Genomic DNA, 19,792 nt, shown 5'->3' on the forward strand with positions numbered 1-19,792 from the left:
TATGAAAACCTTCCTCATTAACTTAAACCTACCACATCTCACCATAGAGCAGAAAACCACCTTAGACTCACCATTAACCTTACAAGAACTACAAAATGCTTTGGATAGCATGTCAACAGGCAAAGCACCAGGTCCAGATGGGTTCCCTGCTGAATTCCTAAAACATTTCTGGTCAATGTTGGCTCCGCTCTTTTTCAGAGTAGTAAGAGAGATTAAAAATAAAGGTTATGTAGGAGGTCACATGAATACAGCAAACATTAAATTATTACTTAAACCAGACAAAAACCCCATATTACCCTCAAGTTACCGTCCCATCTCACTTATTAACACAGACATAAAAATTATGGTCTGGGTATCATTGGATAATCCCAAATTTTCGAGGATAATCCCTATTTCCGTTCTGAATGCTGAAACGAAAAACGAAGTCATGTGACCGAGGTCACGTGGTCTGGCTTTTTTTTTCAGCTGACATGCGGAAGTGAAGGTGTCAGAATAAAAACATAGAGGGAGAGAGAATATAAAGCAGGCACATGATCTATCACAGAGAGTGATACATCATTAAAAGCTTTACAAAAGCTACATAAAGATCAAGTTTTGGTGTTTTTTTAATTTCAACATGAAATTGCCGAGCAGGCCTGTCGTGTTTGAAAAACATAATCCTAAATGACCAGCAGAGGTCCCCACGTCCTAACAAACAATATGAGACACCAAATCCCTCCTGAAATATGATCAAACTAAGATTAACTTTTTATGGCTCGCAGTGTTTACTTACATTACATGTTTATTCAAACACGCACTTTTATGAGAGTGGTGATGTGGAGACACGCAAGAGATGTCCCTAAAAGGTAAAAAAGAGCTGTGTCCACATTGCAGCAATTCTGTACTGCATTTGTATCCTGAATCAGATGATCAGTCATTCCTCAAACTCTTTACACGTTGTGACGGTCTGATGCATCTCTACTGAAGGCATCGCTGTCATTTCTTTCAGCAAGGCTGGATCTTTACACTTCCTGAGACATAAATCACAATCATGTATATGTTCCCCTCAAACACTTCAATAGGCTACAATTAATCAGCTGGTTTTCGTGACATATATATCATGGTAGTGTTAGTAAGAGTGGTCAAAGATCAGACCTCTAGCACCATCTACTGGGAAGTTACACAAGTTCATCTCTGAAGGCCCACACCTCAGACCCCTGGGGGCCCAAAAGGGAAACGACGAGAGGTCCGGTTCTCACATATGTTAAGGGGCCCGTTAAGCCGATAAAGGAGCTGTTGACCCCATCTCGATAGCACTTTGCGTTCCTGAGTTAGAGCCCAAAGGTCACCAAAGGTCAAGAAAAAAATTTAGAGGTCTCCGCACAAGGAAGACACCAAATGGTCAATAACTTTTGATAAGAAGATGCCACAAACTTGTGCTTTACATCGTTGAAAAGGTCTCAATGAGCTCTAAAACATATATAAAAAAATCAGACCTCCAGCGCCTTCTAGTGGCGAATTAGGCAAGAGAAGAAAATGTGAAATTCCACTGATGAGGTGTATCTCAGCTTGTGTATGTGCCACAGACTTGTGCTTTACACATTTGGAAAGGTCTTAATAAACTCTATAACATAACAAAAAATCAGACCTCTAGCACCATCTACTGGGAAGTTACACAAGTTCATTTCTGAAGGCCCACACCTCAGACCCCTGGGGGCCTGGAAGGGAACTGACGAGAGGTCCGGTTCTCACATATGTTAAGGGGCCCGTTAAGCCGATATAGGAACAGTTGACCCCATCTCGATAACACTTTGCGTTCCTGAGTTATAACCATTTTTCCAGATTTCCCTGTCAGCACTTTTTATTGGCAGCCATTTTTTTTCAGACCAAATGGTCAATAACTTTAGATAGGAAGATGCCACAAACTTGTGCTTTACATCGTTGAAAAGGTCTCAATGAGCTCTAAAACATAATTAAAAAAAATCAGACCTCCAGCGCCTTCTAGTGGCGAATTAGGCAAGAGAAGTAAATGTGAAATTCCACTGATGCGGTGTATCTCAAGCTTCTCCAAATACCTCTTTTTTGCGCTTGGTATCAGTTTGTCCCTGTAAGGTCCCTTTTCTTTCGCCTTCTCTTTTTGCATTGCTTTTCTTCTTTTTCCTTGTCGTATCCCTCTATGCAAAAAGTAAAGCTCTGGCGAATGCGTGAAATTCTGGGGGCGTCTACCACCATCATGGCTGACGGGCTCAGACCCCCCCCAAAACAACCCAACTCACCACGTGACTCCTCACTCTCAATACTGCTTGGCCAATGCAGGATGTCTGAGGCAGGGCTCTACTGGTAAATTGTCAAGTTTCAGGTCATCCACAGGGTTCAAAGACTATTTAAAAGGTATTCAGTGTTAGTTGTTGTACTGTCAATTAATGCTTTAAATTATTATTACTCCTCACGAGATTGATCTAACACGGTGTAAGACGAGCTTCACTGAATGTATTTTGTTTGTCTAAAACTAAGGGACACTTTAAAGTGTACAAGTATGGGTTGTACAAAATTCCACATTTGTACATATTATGTGAAAGACTAAAAACTCTTGGGTGATCTTTACAGCATTCCTCTCTCTCCAGAAGGAGCAACAAGAGAGCTGCTGAGGAGGTGGTCCATACTTTCTGGAGAGACTATCTCCCAGACGCAGAAGGTAATTAATAGTTTAATGGTCAAATAAAATGATGTCTGTTTTTTGTGTGTTTTTATTTTAGGAAAGGCCGTAGAAGCTCGAACCTTGGACCATCAGAAGGCTGTGATTTTAGTGTGTACATTTTCAAGTTTCTAGGACCTTCCGTTGATTTTTAAGGATTTTTTCGAGAATCGTGGGAAAAAAGAAGACATGCAAATGAGGACATTTTATTGGTACACCTGCTTGTTAACTGACCTATATAATTGGGGCAGCTCAGTTTCACAGCCATTCAAGCTCTGATCACCACAGTGAGAGGTTCTCTAGCATTTGACTTGAAAAAATCTGTTATGTCTGTTTCCCCTTTGTATTACTCCCATATAACCCAGTACTCACCTGTTCTATTTTTTTTGCCTGTTTTTTTTATCTGTTTTTTACTGACCTGTGTGTTTTTGTTCATTGATTTCTTGTACCTGTGCTTGTGTTTTACTCTACTTTTTAACAATGCGAGTCCTGCCATCTTACATCTTTATTTTCAATGCTGTGCATACGTCGGATTGCTTTTTCTTGTTTCTCATTCTGGATGCACACAAGCCTTTGTACAGCAAGGAACAGGGAGCTCCATTGCGTCTGATTGGGTCATTCACGTTCCACTATTTCAAAAGCAATGGCTGCCCTGCTGGTTTTATTCCACAGAGCATTGCATTTTACAAAGCAGACCGAGACAGTCTCCTGAACATTTCGTTGCTAGCTCCTGCAGCAGTGGTGTCAAGAGTTGATATGAGATTGAGGAGATGGCATGCACACTTTTGGTGCTTTGGAAGTTGGTACTCAAGGCCGGTGTCATCGTCCAAAATAGCAGACATATTTTGATACTCCACCTCTAATTCACTTTAATCTTCTGACGCATCATCAAGGATGGAGTCTCTCTCCTTTTGTCCATCAGCAACTGTGTCTTATTTCTCATCCACACCATATAATTGAAAAGCCTTCAGGAAGTTTGAACCACTGTCTGTTGTTGTCTTGGCTACTTTTTCCCAGATGTGGTACTCAGAATGTATTACCTCCAATGCTGCAGCAAGGACATCAAATGTGTGCGAGCCTTTAGAGAAGTGGGGTCTATCCAGTGACAGGTGACACCTAAGTAACTACACTGGCTGACAGACCAGCAGTCTGTTGTGGTAGCAACATGGCTCACAGTGCTCAACTTTTTGATGATTGTGCTCTTCATGTTCTTTGCAGCTTCCTGTATTCTACAGCACAATATTTTCCTTGTCATTACTGTACACTGAGGTTGCAAGGTTTCTATTATAGTCTTTAAAGACGGTATCTCAACCAAAAAAAATGGTTGGTTGGCTTCACATACAAAATTTAGCACAAGCTTGTCAAGTGTTGTCTGTGTTATACGCCATGGAGGGACAGCGATGGAATCTGTGGAATTCTTCAAAGGAGGTTCATCAGAAGTGGAGGAATTTTGCTTTCTCTCAGACTCTATTAAGTCAGTCTACATTGACAGTTTGTTGGGGTGAACTCTCTGTTGACAGAAATTAAATATCAATGAGGATACAGAGGATCTATTCATTAAAATACTCATCAGACCAAATTCAAACAGAAACATTTCCTACACATAAAATTTCTGCTCATCTGAATGGTCTAGTTCAGACATAAACAACTGAAGGCCTGGGGGCCACATGCGACCACCAAAACAAAATTGTAATTTATGAAGTTGGAAGTTATATGAACAACATAATATACAGAACTCCAGAAAACAACAACAAAATGTCAAGAAAATTACAATAACAAAACAACAGAAACAAAACAAAAACAGAAAAAGCTTTAAAAAAAATACAAAAAATGATCCATAAAACACTCAAAATGACAACACAGACACACTAAACAACTAACACACGACAACAAAAATGTGCTATATAGACGAGAAAATCTACAGAATGAATTTTAAAACAAGGTATTTACAAGCTTATATTAATGCTCGGATTGGTCATTCTTCTAAATGCTGACATGAATGTTGATGTCTCATCATTATGTTTCAAACATAATGCTTCATAGTACTATTATATTCGAGAAAAAGCCTTTTCCTACAGTTTTTGGTGATTGTGATTCTAAAATGGACATAGGAGCACCAGTGCTGGTTGCAAATGTGCACAATTTCTATAATCATTGTAGGCTATTTCACATTCATTTCTAAATTGGTCATGTGGAGTGGAGGCAGACATTTAGCGATTGTCTGCACACCTGGTCTGCCCATCTTTGTTGGAGACAATAAATATATCCCTATCAATAGGCTACGTGCCACAGTCCTTTAAAGTAGCTGTAATCAAACCCCTTCTCAAAAAACCTACTCTTGATTCCAGCACTTTAGCAAACTACAGGCCTATATCTAATCTTCCTTTATTTCAAAGATTCTTGAGAAAGTTGTGGCGGCTCAGCTCTGTGACTTTCTTCAAAACAACAGCCTGTTTGAGGACTTCCAGTCAGGTTTTAGAGCTCAACACAGCACAGAGACTGCTTTAGTTAAAGTAACTAATGATCTACTCTGGGCTTCAGATGAAGGACGACTCTCAGTGCTGGTTTTACTAGATCTTAGTGCAGCTTTTGACACTATAGATCACTATATTCTACTAGAGAGATTAGAGGAATTACTTGGAATCACAGGGACTGCCCTAAACTGGTTTAAGTCCTACCTATCTGATAGGTACCAGTTTGTACACGTGAATAATAAGTCTTCTGTGTACACTAAAGTAAGCTACGGGGTTCCTCAGGGCTCTGTGCTAGGTCCAATCCTCTTCTGTATCTATATGATCCCCCTTGGTAATGTTATGAGAAAATACTCTGTTAACTTTCACTGCTATGCTGATGATACCCAACTGTATGTATCAATGAAGCCAAGTGAGACAAATCAGCTATCTAAACTTGAGGCCTGTCTAAAGGACATTAGGGCCTGGATGGACCAAAATTTTCTTCTTCTCAACTCAGACAAGACTGAGGTCATTGTACTGGGCCCACGACACCTTAGAGAAACCTATGCTAGCCTAACTGCCGTAGATGGCATTACTCTGGCACGAAGCACAACTGTTAGAAACCTTGGGGTTATATTTGATCAGGATTTATCCTTCAACTCTCACATAAAACAAACTTGAAGAACTGCCTTCTTTCATCTCCGTAACATTGCTAAAATCAGATCTATCTTGTCTCACAGCGACGCCGACAAGCTAGTCCATGCTTTTGTTACCTCTAGACTGGATTATTGTAATTCTCTTTTAGCAGGCTGCCTGAGCAAGTCGCTTAAGACACTTCAGCTGGTTCAAAATGCTGCAGCACGTGTACTGACTAAAACTAGGAGAAGCGATCACATTACTCCTGTATTAGCCTCTCTGCATTGGCTTCCCATAAAATATAGAATAGAATTCAAGATTCTTCTTCTCACTTATAAAGCCCTAAATGGACAGGCACCAGTCTATCTCAAGGAGCTTGTAGTGCCATACAATCCCCCCAGAACACTACGCTCTCAAAATGCTGGACTACTCGTTGTTCCATTTGTCTCTAAAAGTAGTATAGGAGGAAGAGCTTTCAGTTGTCAGACCCCACTTCTCTGGAACCATCTACCAACCACGGTTCGGGGAGCAGACACCCTCTCTACCTTTAAGGTTAGGCTCAAAACATTCCTCTTTGGTGAAGCTTTTAGTTAGGAACCAGCTCATAGCTCATAGTTAAGATGCAATAGGCATAGACTGCCGGTGAGGGGGGTCTGGCATGCTCGGTTGGAGAGAGGTTGGAGAGGACGTTAAGAGAGAGGTCATTTAGGTTAGAGAGGGTCCCATTCCTCTCTCAAACACTCCCTCTATGTCTGCTTCTTCCCTTGTGTGTTTGCTCCTGCACTCCTTCTGGCTTTTGTCTTGCAGGTCCGTGGGATCCTCAGTGTGGAGTTACAGAGTCTCAACAACTCTGTCTCCACCCTTTCCTCTGCACACACCCAACACAGCATAACGTGGATGGCTGTTCATCATAGGAATGGGATCCACACAAGATCCACAGTGGGCAAGCCGAGGTAGCTGATACAACGAGCCAGCAAGCAGGTTCTTAGCTAGCTAATTAGCAGAACCTTTGATAGCTCAGATGGGAGAGCGGAGGACTGTAGAGTGGGTTGCTGTGATCCTTAGGTCACTGGTTCAACTCTGGTTTGAAGGAATAATGTTTTCACAAGTTTATCTTATCAGCCATAGTATTTCAACTATCTTGCCTTCGGGTGCCCATCCTGCAGGCCAGCATCCTCTTGATAGACGATCCTCGAGGAAAATGTCCTGTATCCTCAACACACTCAGTGCCGTTGACGAGATAATTTGTAATTTCAAATCCAAACGCTCTGTGCCATTGACAAGAAAACTCGTTATTTGCATTTTATCACAGTGATTACTAGAATACACCCTAGCAGAGGTCCCTAATCAATATCCATCCATCCATCCATTTTCAGGCCCACTTATTCCTGTTTGTCAGTGTCGCAGGGGTCACTGGTGCCAATCTCCAGCTCTCATTGGGCGCTGGGCGGGGTACACCCTGGACAGGGCGCTAGTCCCTGTGTTGCAGTTACCAACTGGTGCCCTGAAGGTGGCAGCAGTGCACCTTTAGATGGGAGATCAGCCACTGATACTACCATTAGCTAAGGAGGGAGAAGCAGGGAGGAGGGAGATTATTACGCTATGAAGTGATATTGTGAAGTATCCAGCAGCTCACAGCACCACATACTAACACAGAACATGTGTGGACTTGAGTGGATTATTGATAATGTTGTGATTGTGAGATAAAACCATCAACCTACCAGACTAAACGGGTCATCCGAGCATGTCGGGAGGAAGAGGAAGTTATGTCTGTGCAACTGACAGGGAGGGATACAAAATACAGTAAGTAAAACATTAAACTGTGAGCCAGATAGCAAAATAATAATAATTTTGCCATTAAAAGCCTTTTCTCAGTGTTGTTATTTATTTGTTTTTGGTTTTTTTTGTTTGTTTTTTTAAGGAAACCAATGTTCAGATGTAATAGTTTTCAATAAAGCACAAAAAATTGGTTCAAAGTCGCTGGCAGATTTTTTTTAGGAAAAGCCGTTTCTCTTAACTTTTTGCTCTGAAACTGGCAATTTGTGTAAAACTTGTTCTATTCAAGGGCTGATTTCAGGAGAACGAAACAAGCCAAAAACAAACAAACAAAATTCTGATGAATGTAGAGGCCTCAATCTTTCAGAGTCTGGTCTCAGATTTCAGATAGTCATACTACAAAATATCCTGTGGCTCTTTAAATATCTCTCAAAATGCTCCAAAACGGCTGGCACTCAGGGGGGTCGAAGCTCTGAAAATGGCTGGCACTGAATGGGTTAAACAGTCAATAAATCTGCAAACCACTTTTTTCTGCTGAATACAGGTGTATTTTGGGTATGAAGTAGTGTTGTTGATTGGTCATAGTCCAATTCTCTACATTTTAGTCAAAGTATTTCAATTTGGTACATTTGTAATAATGTAAGAGTGACTGCCCTCAATGGGACAAATCCTGGCTATTACAATTTTGCTCTTGGCTTTAAACAAGATTCTGCGACGTTTCGGGACAATCTTGCATCACAAACAAGCACTGTTAGCCACAGGAGCCAAAGGTGCTCTAACAAAAAACTAACACCTGTGGCCTCTGCAATATGTGGTGAGTAAGTTGAATTGAGAGGATTATGGAAAGAGTTGGAAAATGAGTATTGAGTAGCTTGTTAGCATAGCTTAGATTGTTCTTTGAAGATTTTGTCATAGACTGGGGGTGTTGATGGTGTACAATGGCGCTTTGTCAGAATGGCCGAGTGGTCAAAGGCGCTGCGTTCAGGTCGCAGTCTCCTCAGGAGGCGTGGGTTCAAATCCCACTTCTCACAGCAATACAAGGCATTTTATGCAGTCCTGATTTTTTTTTTTTTTTGTATAAATTGTAGATAAAACGATAAGCATATATTCTGTTTTGCAGCGCTCTACTACTGTGTTCTGCTAACGCTAATCAAACTTGTTGTCATTGATATTCTAGCCTTGAAAACACCTATGGCTTCTCTCTCCTCCCCTCCGCTCTCCTGCCCGGTGTGTCAGATGTTTAGTAACTCCTCGTCCTCCTTTAGGGACAATGGTAGTTGCATAAAGTGTAGCGTACTGTTAGATATGGAGGCGAGGATCAACAATCTGGAGAAGCGGTTCCTCACCCCTGATACCAAAACCGAAGCTAGCAAGCAGGACCTAGCCATTGCGGGCCGTGCTAGCTCTAGCTTAGCTTCCCCCCCGGCCAGCAATGACTGGGTTTCTGTCCGTCGTAAGCATAGTCGAAGGTCAAAAAGCCACTCGGGACACCACCATGTTCACGTCTCAAACAGGTTCTCCCCCCTCCGTGAGGACAACACACTCACTGGGGAACAAACTCTGATAATTGGCGACTCCATAGTGAGAAACGTGAAGCTAGCGAAGTCAGCGGACATCGTGAGGCGCATCCCAGGGGCCAGAGCAGGCGACATAGAATCAAATCTAAAGTTGCTGGCAAAGAGTAACTGTAAGTTTGATAGGATAGTCCTCCATGTCGGCACTAATGACTCCCGACGTCATCAGTCGGAAGCAACCAAAGTGAACATTGAATCAGTTTGTGCTTATGCTAAAACAATGTCGGATTCCGTAATTTTCTCTGGTCCCTTACCAAATCTGACCAGTGATGACATGTATAGCCGCATGTCATTTAACCGCTGGCTATCGAGGTGGTGTCCAGAAAACGAGGTGGGCTTCATTGATAATTGGAGATCCTTCTGGGGAAAACCGAACCTGATAGGAAGAGATGGAATCCATCCTACTTTGGAGGGAGCATCTCTACTATCAGAAAACATGGCACAGTCACTGTTATGACATCTCATGAATGAGACCATGTTACAGAGGGGGAGTCCTCCACGCCCCTCTGCGCTTGCCTTAGGACAGTTTCCCTCCCATTGCTATTATGATAGCTGTGTTCATCGCCATGACAACTGTTGTGATGGTGATGAATATTATTTTATGGAGACGGTGTCTGTCCCCCGACCCAAATTTCACAATGATTTTAACATAAAATCAAATAAAAGAGCTATCAATTATAAAAATCTGAAAAAAATTAAAATCTCAAATCTAGAAACACCAAAACATAAAACCATTAGATGTGCTCTATTAAATATTAGATCACCGAGATCCAAATCTCTACTAGTAAATGACCTTATCTCAGAAAATAACTTTGATTTATTCTGTTTAACTGAAACATGGCTGTATCAAGATGAATATGTTAGTTTAAATGAAGCCACTCCTCCCAGTCATTTAAATACTCATGTGCCATGAGACATAGGCCGTGGAGGTGGTGTAGCAGCTATTTATCATTCCTCTCTCCTAATCTATCCTAAACCAAAGGCCAATTACACTTCCTTTGAAAGCCTGTTCAAGTTCTTGTTCTTGTGAACTCTTGCGTGCACACACACACAACTGTGGAACTCTTTGTGACTGTTTTCTCCATAAAGACTAGTAACAAATGTAGAGACTTTATCTTGTGTTATTGGAGAGTTTTCTGATGTTTTAGAGACATAAAAGCACGTATCACTCACTGCTGTGAGGACAGTAAGAGGCTCAGAGCCACAGCTGATCCTCACACACAAGCAGCTGATCAGAGCAGACACACTCCACACTGCAGATGAAATGTGTCTGTTCTCTGTCTCCACCTTGGATAATGTTTCTCTTAGTTTTACAAGCTATTTATCTCGTTTGTTATCACTCTCTCTCTGACTCAGGGCAGACTGTGCACGGACTGAAAGCAGATCAAGTGAAGTCCACCACACACACAGAGTCAGAGGAACCTCTGTGACTCTGTTCCTCATGAACATGTTTGTGCCTTTATTCTGTTGCTTCTCCACCTCAGTCTTCATTTTTCCTCTTGATTTGACAAAAGTCACGTTAGAGATTTCTGCTGGAATATAAAGCCATGAGACTTTCTCTACTCTCAGATCAAGAACACACATTGACTTTTGACGAGCAGCTCAAGCAGCCAATAGTAATGCTTAAAACAGCTCATTGGATGGCCCCATTGTTAGAAAGACCTCTGATTGGCTGACATCCATTCTGTATTGATAAACTTCATTTTCAGAGCCTGGAGAAGGAGAAGAGATTCACTGTCTAATCAGAACACTTTGGATTACAATATGCTCAAAGATGATTATGGACTTTTGACCAAATAACATTAAAAAAAATAAAATAAACATACTGCAGCTTTAAGCTAAGGGATGAGTACTGCTGAATTTTCTACTGCCAACTTTCTGGGTGTTTAGAACCATGATTGTTCTAACTCATAGGCCAGTTAGCTCAGCTGGTCAGAGCGTGGTGCTAATAACGCCAAGGTCATGGGTTCAAACCCCATACTGACCAGATATTAATCAAGGACCATAAACCTGCTTTCATGTGTTGTAAATGTTAGTGTATGAGTCAGAAAGGACAAGGTATGAATATGTATACAATAAACACAGATAAAGAATATCTAAACTGTTAATCATTCCCAAACCTGGAAGAAAATTCACAAATAGCCAAAAATCTAGAATGACTGTCAGTAAAGAAGCTTCTTTTTGACATCTTAATAAATCAGCAAGTAGGACAAATACCAATTTATTGATGAATAATCCCAGAACAATTTAGGTTAAATACTAATAATACTAACTTTGTATGTGTATGCCTTGTGTATTCAGGTGTCCAACCATCATTTTGTATCCACAGTTGTGATGGAGCTGCAGAATGTAGGTTATACTTTCATCCAAATCATTGTCTTACAATGTAGTGAATAAATCATGGACTCTGTTTATCCAAAACAATGAGAAAGGTCACAATAGACATGAAATGAAAACTGTCTGTGAAATGATCTAACCATTGTGTGTAATAAAAACTCATAGACTAATAATAATGTAGCCTATTTTTAATGATCAAACATGTACATATATTAGCACACTATAGCTACAACTGTGCTTGTTTTGACAAAGTAAGTTTTACTGAACTCTAAATTAAAACTACTGCTAACCTGGACAGATGCTAGAGATAACAAGGACAAAACAATACTAGATGACTTATACATTAGCTGATATTAAGGACAAGGGCTGATGTGCTGTTAAAACAGACCAGATTGTTTTAATGTAGCCTAATTGTTGTGTAGTCTACATGACATTAGAACCTGAACATATGCCATATAATATGACCAGTCTATAGCTTCATAATATAAGTATTGAAATGGAACAGCAATGCAACGTTAGCCTAGCCTACCATTAATACACATTAACATGAGTAATATTTACACACAAATATAGTTCTACTGTTGCTACTTTCAAACAAGCAAGAGTTACAAAACAGATGTTGACAGAAGTAGGTTAAAATGACCTTATCTCATAATGTACCATCCTCACACTAATTGTTCTCTCACTCACACTGAACATCTCTGTGATGTCCAGAGCAGTGTTCTCTGAATGGAGGTGAGCCTCAATCATATGGGGGTAAAAAGTAGGAGGGGCATCTGAAGGTTGTTTCTTCAGTCTCTGAGAAGATGCAGAACTGGTGGGAAATTTCTTCCAGACCATCAAACACTGCTGGGTCAACTTCTAAATCCATATCAGAGTTTAGCTGAGCTAAGCTGTTAATAAAACTATCCAGATAAAAGTGAAGGTCGTCATTTGGTGAATTGTTTTCAACTTCATCAGCTAAAGCTCGTAAGTCATTCACTAAAACTCTGAAATCAGCCATCTTCACTTCTTCATCTAAGCCACGCCCATCTGCTGCAACAGGAAGTGGATCTGATTGGATCGCTCAGTTGACCAATCCTGAATGAGACTGAGGTTAGTCCCTCCTACCTCATTAGCATACGGACACAGAAATGTGGAAATAAATAAATGTAGAAATAAATAAATGTAGAAATAAATAAATGTTGAAATGAATAAAAGTAGAAATAAATACATGTATAAATCAATTTAAGACATTTAGTTGTTTATATCAGATTTATTCACCAGTTTTTATTAATTTATTCATGCATTTAATCATCTCTTTATTTATATAGTCATTCTTTTATTTATTTATTCCAATATTTATTAATACATTTATTTATTTATATGTTTGGCAGGTTTGGTCCTCCATACTCCCTGAGCACCAGTCAAACAAAGTTATGTTTATAGAAATACACAAAAAGAGGATTTAAAAGACATTCATCATTTAAAACTACAATAATCAATGAAAATAAAATGTGTTTACAGTGCTAATAGAGTCGAGGTATTCTACAAGTCAGTTTAAATCTAAACAACTTAACGTATTATTGCATATTACGGTACATGTAACATAATGGAATGATGTCTTTCTGTCTATCAATTATCACCATGGTACATCACAGGTAAATAAGTCATGGAGCTTCCTCACCCATTCCCTCAGACAGGCCTTAAGTCCTGATGCACAGGAGAACATTCTACCACAACAACTCCCACTCTGAGCCACCATCAGACGTCCATCACACCACAGCACCATGTAGCCCACAGCTAACCTCCAGCTAACGGTAGCCACACAGAGATAACATCTCCACACTTTCACTGCTGACACCAGACCGTGGCTCAGGTGGTAGTGGGTCGTCTTCTGATCGAGAGGTTGGGGGTTCGACCCAGTACCTGACTATGTGTCGAAGTGTCCTTGGGCAAGACACTGAACCCTAAGTTGCTCCCAGTAGTCGACTAGCGCCCTGCATGGCAGTCCTGTCCCACTGGTGTGTGAATGTGAGAGTGAATGGGTGAATGCGCTGATATGTAAAGCGCTTTGAGACTGCTTCAGTGTGGTGATAAAGCGCTATATAAAATCAAGTCCATTTACCATTCCATTTACCATTTACCAGACGTAGAGCTCAGGACCAGCCAAACCAGCGACACATCTGGATAATCAACTGATCAATAATAAATAAAATAATGTAACTTTATTGATCACTCACTCATTCTCTGTATTTTGACCCATTTTCCCAGAGGGGTAGCAGAGGGCTGCTAACTACAGACACCCAGGGAGCAGTTAGATAGTAGTTTATGAATATTCATAAAAACAGGCTAAAGATGGTTATCTGTGTACCCTTTGTTTTGTGGTTATTACGTTTTAAAACTAAATCATAGTAACAAATAAACAGTGGTTATTTTGTTTTACTGATTTAAAACCAAAACAGAAATACAGAAAAACCAAATAAATCTTGTTCTGTTTGTGAGATATTTAGATATTTACAGTAAATTAGAGGGAGAACTGAAGTCCACTGGTGCAGTGGTTTTCCTCCACAGGTCCTGGACCAGGTCTCCTCACACAATAGGACTTTTTAGGATTTATTTCAGCAGTTTTCTGCTCCTGTTTTCATTCAGTCTGTGGATGTTTTAGCTCGTATAAAGCTGCTCACGTTTAAAGTTCATTGTTTTATGGTGTAGGTGCTTAACAGTGTTACGGTCCAAATAGTATCCAGATAATCTGGTGACTGACTATTTACTGTGAGGCTGGTGTGAGGAACAATGGATGTTAGAACTTCTACCATTTGATATATATATTTATTTTACACGTTATAATACCACTAGCCACTAACACAATGACAACACTAGCCTCTTTGGTGCTCTAGGACAGATTATCTTTTGGCCGCCCTTATTTAACATTTAAAACATTTAAATGGTGTTTTTTATATCAAGCAATTGATATTTACATTTTTGTTATTATTCTGCCTGTACTAGTGTGTGTACTAGCTTTACAGATAGTGAACAGTCTCCAATAAAGGACCAGGAAGCGTCTTGCTGTTTTGGTGTGTTTTACTGGATAGACTGTAAAACTGTAACATACAGAAACAAAGATAATGCATATTACAATCTTAATGGGCAAATATACATTGCAACATAAAATAAGTAGCTTAGAATTAACAAAAACCCTCAAAAAACAGCAGCATTAACAAGCGATTAGCACAATGCTAATTTACATGGAAACTGCCATAGGGATGCTAACGGTATTAGCGCCGAATATTTTCTTACAACTTATGAACTGTAAACATGCTAAAATGACTAATGTTGGCTACTAATAGAAGCTAAGATTACTATCATTCAAATACTTACAGACAGATATTTTTGTAGAGCCAAAATGGGATGTTACAGGCTTAAACACTGTGAAGTGTTACTTGCTGTGAGACTGTTAGGAGCATGACTGAACTACGGAAGCTCTATGTGGACAAAAACACAAGAACTATGGTAGCCCTGTGTGGACAAAACACAAGAAACTCAAAACGTAAATAACTCTTCCCACAAGGGGCAGTACAGTTATATTATTATTATCAGAATAATTTCTAACACTTACATAGTGGTCTATACCATATCCACAAAGATACTTTACATAATTAGAAAACATGAGTAAAATGACTTTTTTTTACATTTGATTTTAATTTTGATAAAAGTGTTTCACATACACATATAAAAGAAAACAAACAAGTAAATAAAAGCCAATTTAAATATCTTAGTAACAGGTTCAAAATACAAATTATTAATAACATTAGATTAAAGCATTGCACAAAAGCAAGATACAGATTAAAGATAGATAGATAATGATGGGTTGTCTCATCAAAAATTATTTTTAATTTAAATAGTTATGACTAAAATGTTTTACTATTGATATTCACATTATGTGAAAAGATACAAAACTTCCAGATTAAACATAACAATACTATTTTTTTCACTATGTCTGTACATGCTGTCAAAGGTCAACAACAACAGTAAGTGCAATATTTTATAGACAGCAATACATGTTTTGTTATTGTAATTAAATAAATGAATTTATTTTATTGCATAATTGTGACCATCAACCACCAACAATATATTCATATACACTCACACACTGAACAACAATATAAACACTTTTGTTTTTGCTCCCATTTTTCATGAGCTGAACTCAAATATCTCAAACATTTTCTATAAACAATAAAGATCTGTTTCTCTCAGATATTGTTACAAATGTGTGTAAATGTGTGTTAGTGAGCAGAGATAACCCCTCCCACCTCACAGGTGTGTCATATCAACATGCTGATTATTATTATTTTTTTTTTTTTTTTTTTTTTACCTTGTCTGCACATGCTGTCGAAGGTTAACACTACAAGAAGTGCAATCTTTTAACAGCAATGCATATTTTATTATTGCAATGAAATAAATTTATTTATTTCATTGCATAATTGTGACCGTCACCAGCTCTCCCTAGGGAAGGGTAAGAAATACTTTATTAAAGGGAGGATGTAAAAGAGAGAGGGCAGTGTTACATCATGCTGTCTAATCAACATGCTGATTAGACAGCATGATTATTGCACAGGTGTGCCTCAGGGTGGCCTCAGGGTGGCCTCAGGGTGGCCACAATAAAAAGACAAAAAACAACAACAATTTTACACCTTAGCAGCCCACTGCTCCTCTGTGGAGGTTAAATCAGGGTTTTTCAACACTGGGGTCATGACCCCATGTGGGGTTGCCTGGAAATAAAATGGAGTCGCCTGAAATGTCTAGTGATAATAAATTAAAATATGTTTTTTAAAAAAACTGATGAACATTATGTTTTTCAATTTGATTACATTGAATTTATTTTTTCATAAAAACAAAAAAAAATCTGTACATCTATTTTAAAATTAAAATAATAATAATAATAATTTCATTCCTTGGCAGCCCACTGCTCCTCCGGAATGGGATAAATCAGGGTTTTTCAATGTTGGGGTCGTCACCCTGTGTAGGGTCGCCTGGAAATAAAATGGAGTCACCTGAAATGTCTGGTGATAATAAAATAAAATTAAAAATCGGATGTTTTATATTCTAAACTGTTTAAAAACTGTTTTTAAATAAAAATGCATATTTTAAAAATAAATTAATTATATTTTTTAATTATAAAATGAAATTTTAAAATAATTAAATAATATATTTTTAAAAATATAATTGATTAATTATTTTTTATCTATTTTGCACAATATTTTTTTTCTAACACATGATGTCAGTATTCTCTACTTTCACTTTGTGCACTGATACTGGCTACTCTGTATTTTTAAAACAAACATGATCAAAACACTCATTTTAGAAAAATAAGTCTCCATAAATGTGTGATATAAAATGTGAACCAGTCACTGAGCTGTCAGTTTATTGATGTGACTTTATTTAATGACTGTAATTGGTTAATCATGACCTTGTAACTGTTACAACATAAACTACCTCTTTTTTTCACTTTAGAATGACATTGCAGAATCTGATCCATAGAGATGCTCTGGCCCCTTCAACGGCCTGCAGTCTATGAAGGTGAAGGTTCTAAAGGTAAAAGAGGAGGTCAGGGTGATGTCATGGATAAAGGATAGTGGCTTCTTTTGTTTACATTAAAATGTTCCTGAAAGTGAAGTTTGATTAAAGAATCTTCTATTCAAAAAAGTCTGTCTTTACTTGGATCACAAACACTCATTGCTATGTTATCTGCGCAGCTGAACAGGTAGTAGCAGCACCAAGAATAAGGTAAATGTAGGTGAAATGAATATTATCGATATCTGTAAAAGAGAGATTTAATGAATGCAGAGTAGTTAATTGTTTTTAGAGACAATATTACATACGTACACATTAAGCATGTGGAGATTAATCGATATGAATCGGTATCTAGATATAAACATGTGCGATGCAAGTGTATGGATTCATTCAGTGACATCGGTACAATCTACGGGTGAAATCGAGATGCATCGGTCACTGCGTGCCTGCATCTGTAAAATCCATGGTTGCATCCATTTTTCATCCATCCATCCAACCATCCATCTATTTTCTGATCCGCTTGTTCCTGTTTTCAGGGTCGCAGGCCAGTTTTTTATGATGTATTTCATTCTATCCAGTTTTTCTGAGGGACATTGAATGCATCATCAATGCTTCGAGTTTTGTTTTGAACACAGACTGAATCCAGGAAGCATGTTGGTACCGCTACAAAGTTACAACAACACGTAAATCAGATGTAGGAAGATGGTAAACTTGACCACAATCATGTGGTTTGTAAAGAATGCTTTGCTGCTAAACCTGACACAAACTCAGAGGCTCACTATTATCGATATGGCGTTGCTGCTCTACCCCCCACCCATGTGTGTAGTTTGCGAGGGGGCAGGGAGGGCATTGGTCAAAAGTTTGCATTACAGTTTTCCCAATTTAATTAAAAGAATACAATTCTTAATATGATGTACATAATACACAAATACGTTAAGTGCCATAAAACACAGTGACAGTACTTTATACATATATAATAATGTTTGATTTAAATTGAGTTGATTTATATTGATCATGTAAATGGCAACTGAGGATACAGATGTGGAAACCAAACATTTCCTCTCTGACTTTGTCAGACTCATCAATGACTGATTATTTGGTCAAATTTATACTAGTTTTTGATGAAGTAATCAGACATAATAATGCAGTTACAGCAGAATTAAAGAAACGATGAAAAGCGGAGGAAGCAGACACAGAGAAGGACAACTCAAAGGTCCCATGTCAGGACCAAACCCCACCAACCACCGACCCAGGAGACGTGCTAACACAGAACCATGAGTTAGCATCATGTGATGAAGACTCCACAGAGAAACAGGTGTGAGCCTGTTCAACCAATTTTGTAAATGTTTGTATATTCTCTTGATTATCTGTTTAACACTATTTTTGCTATTATTCCTACTATTACTATCTTTGATACTGTTATTGTTGTCAGTTTTCTTTTGTTTTGCTTTAACCCTGATCCTGCTGGGTTTTTGTACATAATTACTGAACCAATTGTGGAAAACTCTTGATTACAAATTTTTGGCACTCAATTAACAGAGTTTTGAAAAAAAAAAAATTCTATATTCTCTCTAATTTTTTGGATTTATATTTTATATTGACCCTGTTTTTTCTTTAAATGCTGCTAGAAAAGACGGACACAAACACACACACAGACGCACCAGTGTATTTTAAGTTTAACACATGAAGACATCTGTTAAAGTAACAGTACCTCTATACACTAACAGTTGTAGTTAAGATGTGTAAATAGTTTAGAGGATTTGTTTTGCATTGTTTGCCCAAGTAAATGACTATATGTGTACCTGTTTATTTTTAATTTATCATTAAGCGTTACATTTAGGATACAACAATATAACCTTTATTTGTCCCACAAAGAGTAAATTTACAGTGTTTCAGCAGCAGTAGATAAATAAACAGGGTAATAAATAAAAGGAGATATTTACACACACATGGTCCTGTACACAGTACAGTGAGAAAGAGGAAAGATAATGGTGAATGAAGGGATATTACACAATAAAAAATATGAAAAAATGTAATTCTTAAATTGTCTTTTTTCTAATATGTTTATCTAAAGTCTAAGTTTAGTTTTTTAATTCTTAATTTTTGAAGGTGAGTACAAACATGACAACAGTATATTGTACAATATAGTGAATTATTTTCCTTTTTAAAAAAGCTGCATTTATTACACTTTGATTGACATAATTCAATAAATATTACTGTTTTTTATTTTCAAAAAGTGCTTACATAAGTATCTTCTGTTATTATTTTATTTGTATTTTTTTCTGCCCTTTTGAAATGTCCAGTTTGCAAACAAGAGCAAATAAAGATACTTGATGATAGACTACATTAACTGTCATTTTTAATCTTAAAATACATATTAATACAAGAGCACATCTCAAACAAATACATAACAATTATAATGTAGTTGATAATGTAAAATAAAAACACATTTTCCTGATATGTTACAGTGAGAAAAACACAGTTGGAGGATGTGGGAACCTCTCACTTACACAGGTATAATAATCTTATTATTATCCTGATGTGTCAGTGTGTGTGACCCAGGCTTTGTGTTGGCAGCAGGTTGTGGGTTCAAGTCCAGCTCACAGCAAGGAGCACGTCTGGTGACTCAGTTAAAATACACCATAAATATCTATATAGAGGTACAGGTGACACTGTCTATGATATTTCACTATTGCTTTTTGCATCTTTTCCTTTGTGTGAGGGAGCGTAAAAATTGTCCCCTGCCTTTGAGCAGCTAGCGCTCTACCATTTGAGCTAATTCCCCTCTC

The 19,792-nt window shown here is 38.3% G+C and overlaps 2 non-coding genes across 2 annotated transcripts; both read left to right on the forward strand.

Annotated features, from left to right (window-relative positions):
* The first annotated feature begins 8,487 nt into the window (after positions 1–8,487).
* trnal-cag (transfer RNA leucine (anticodon CAG)) lies at positions 8,488–8,570 on the forward strand. Its single transcript has one exon. It is a non-coding gene; the product is annotated as a tRNA-Leu (tRNA).
* A 2,456-nt stretch (positions 8,571–11,026) lies between these two features.
* Positions 11,027–11,100, forward strand: trnai-aau (transfer RNA isoleucine (anticodon AAU)). Its single transcript has one exon. It is a non-coding gene; the product is annotated as a tRNA-Ile (tRNA).
* Positions 11,101–19,792: the final 8,692 nt, after the last annotated feature.

Source organism: Gouania willdenowi, unplaced genomic scaffold (assembly GCF_900634775.1).
Source record: "Gouania willdenowi unplaced genomic scaffold, fGouWil2.1 scaffold_380_arrow_ctg1, whole genome shotgun sequence".
Lineage (NCBI taxonomy): Eukaryota > Metazoa > Chordata > Actinopteri > Blenniiformes > Gobiesocidae > Gouania > Gouania willdenowi.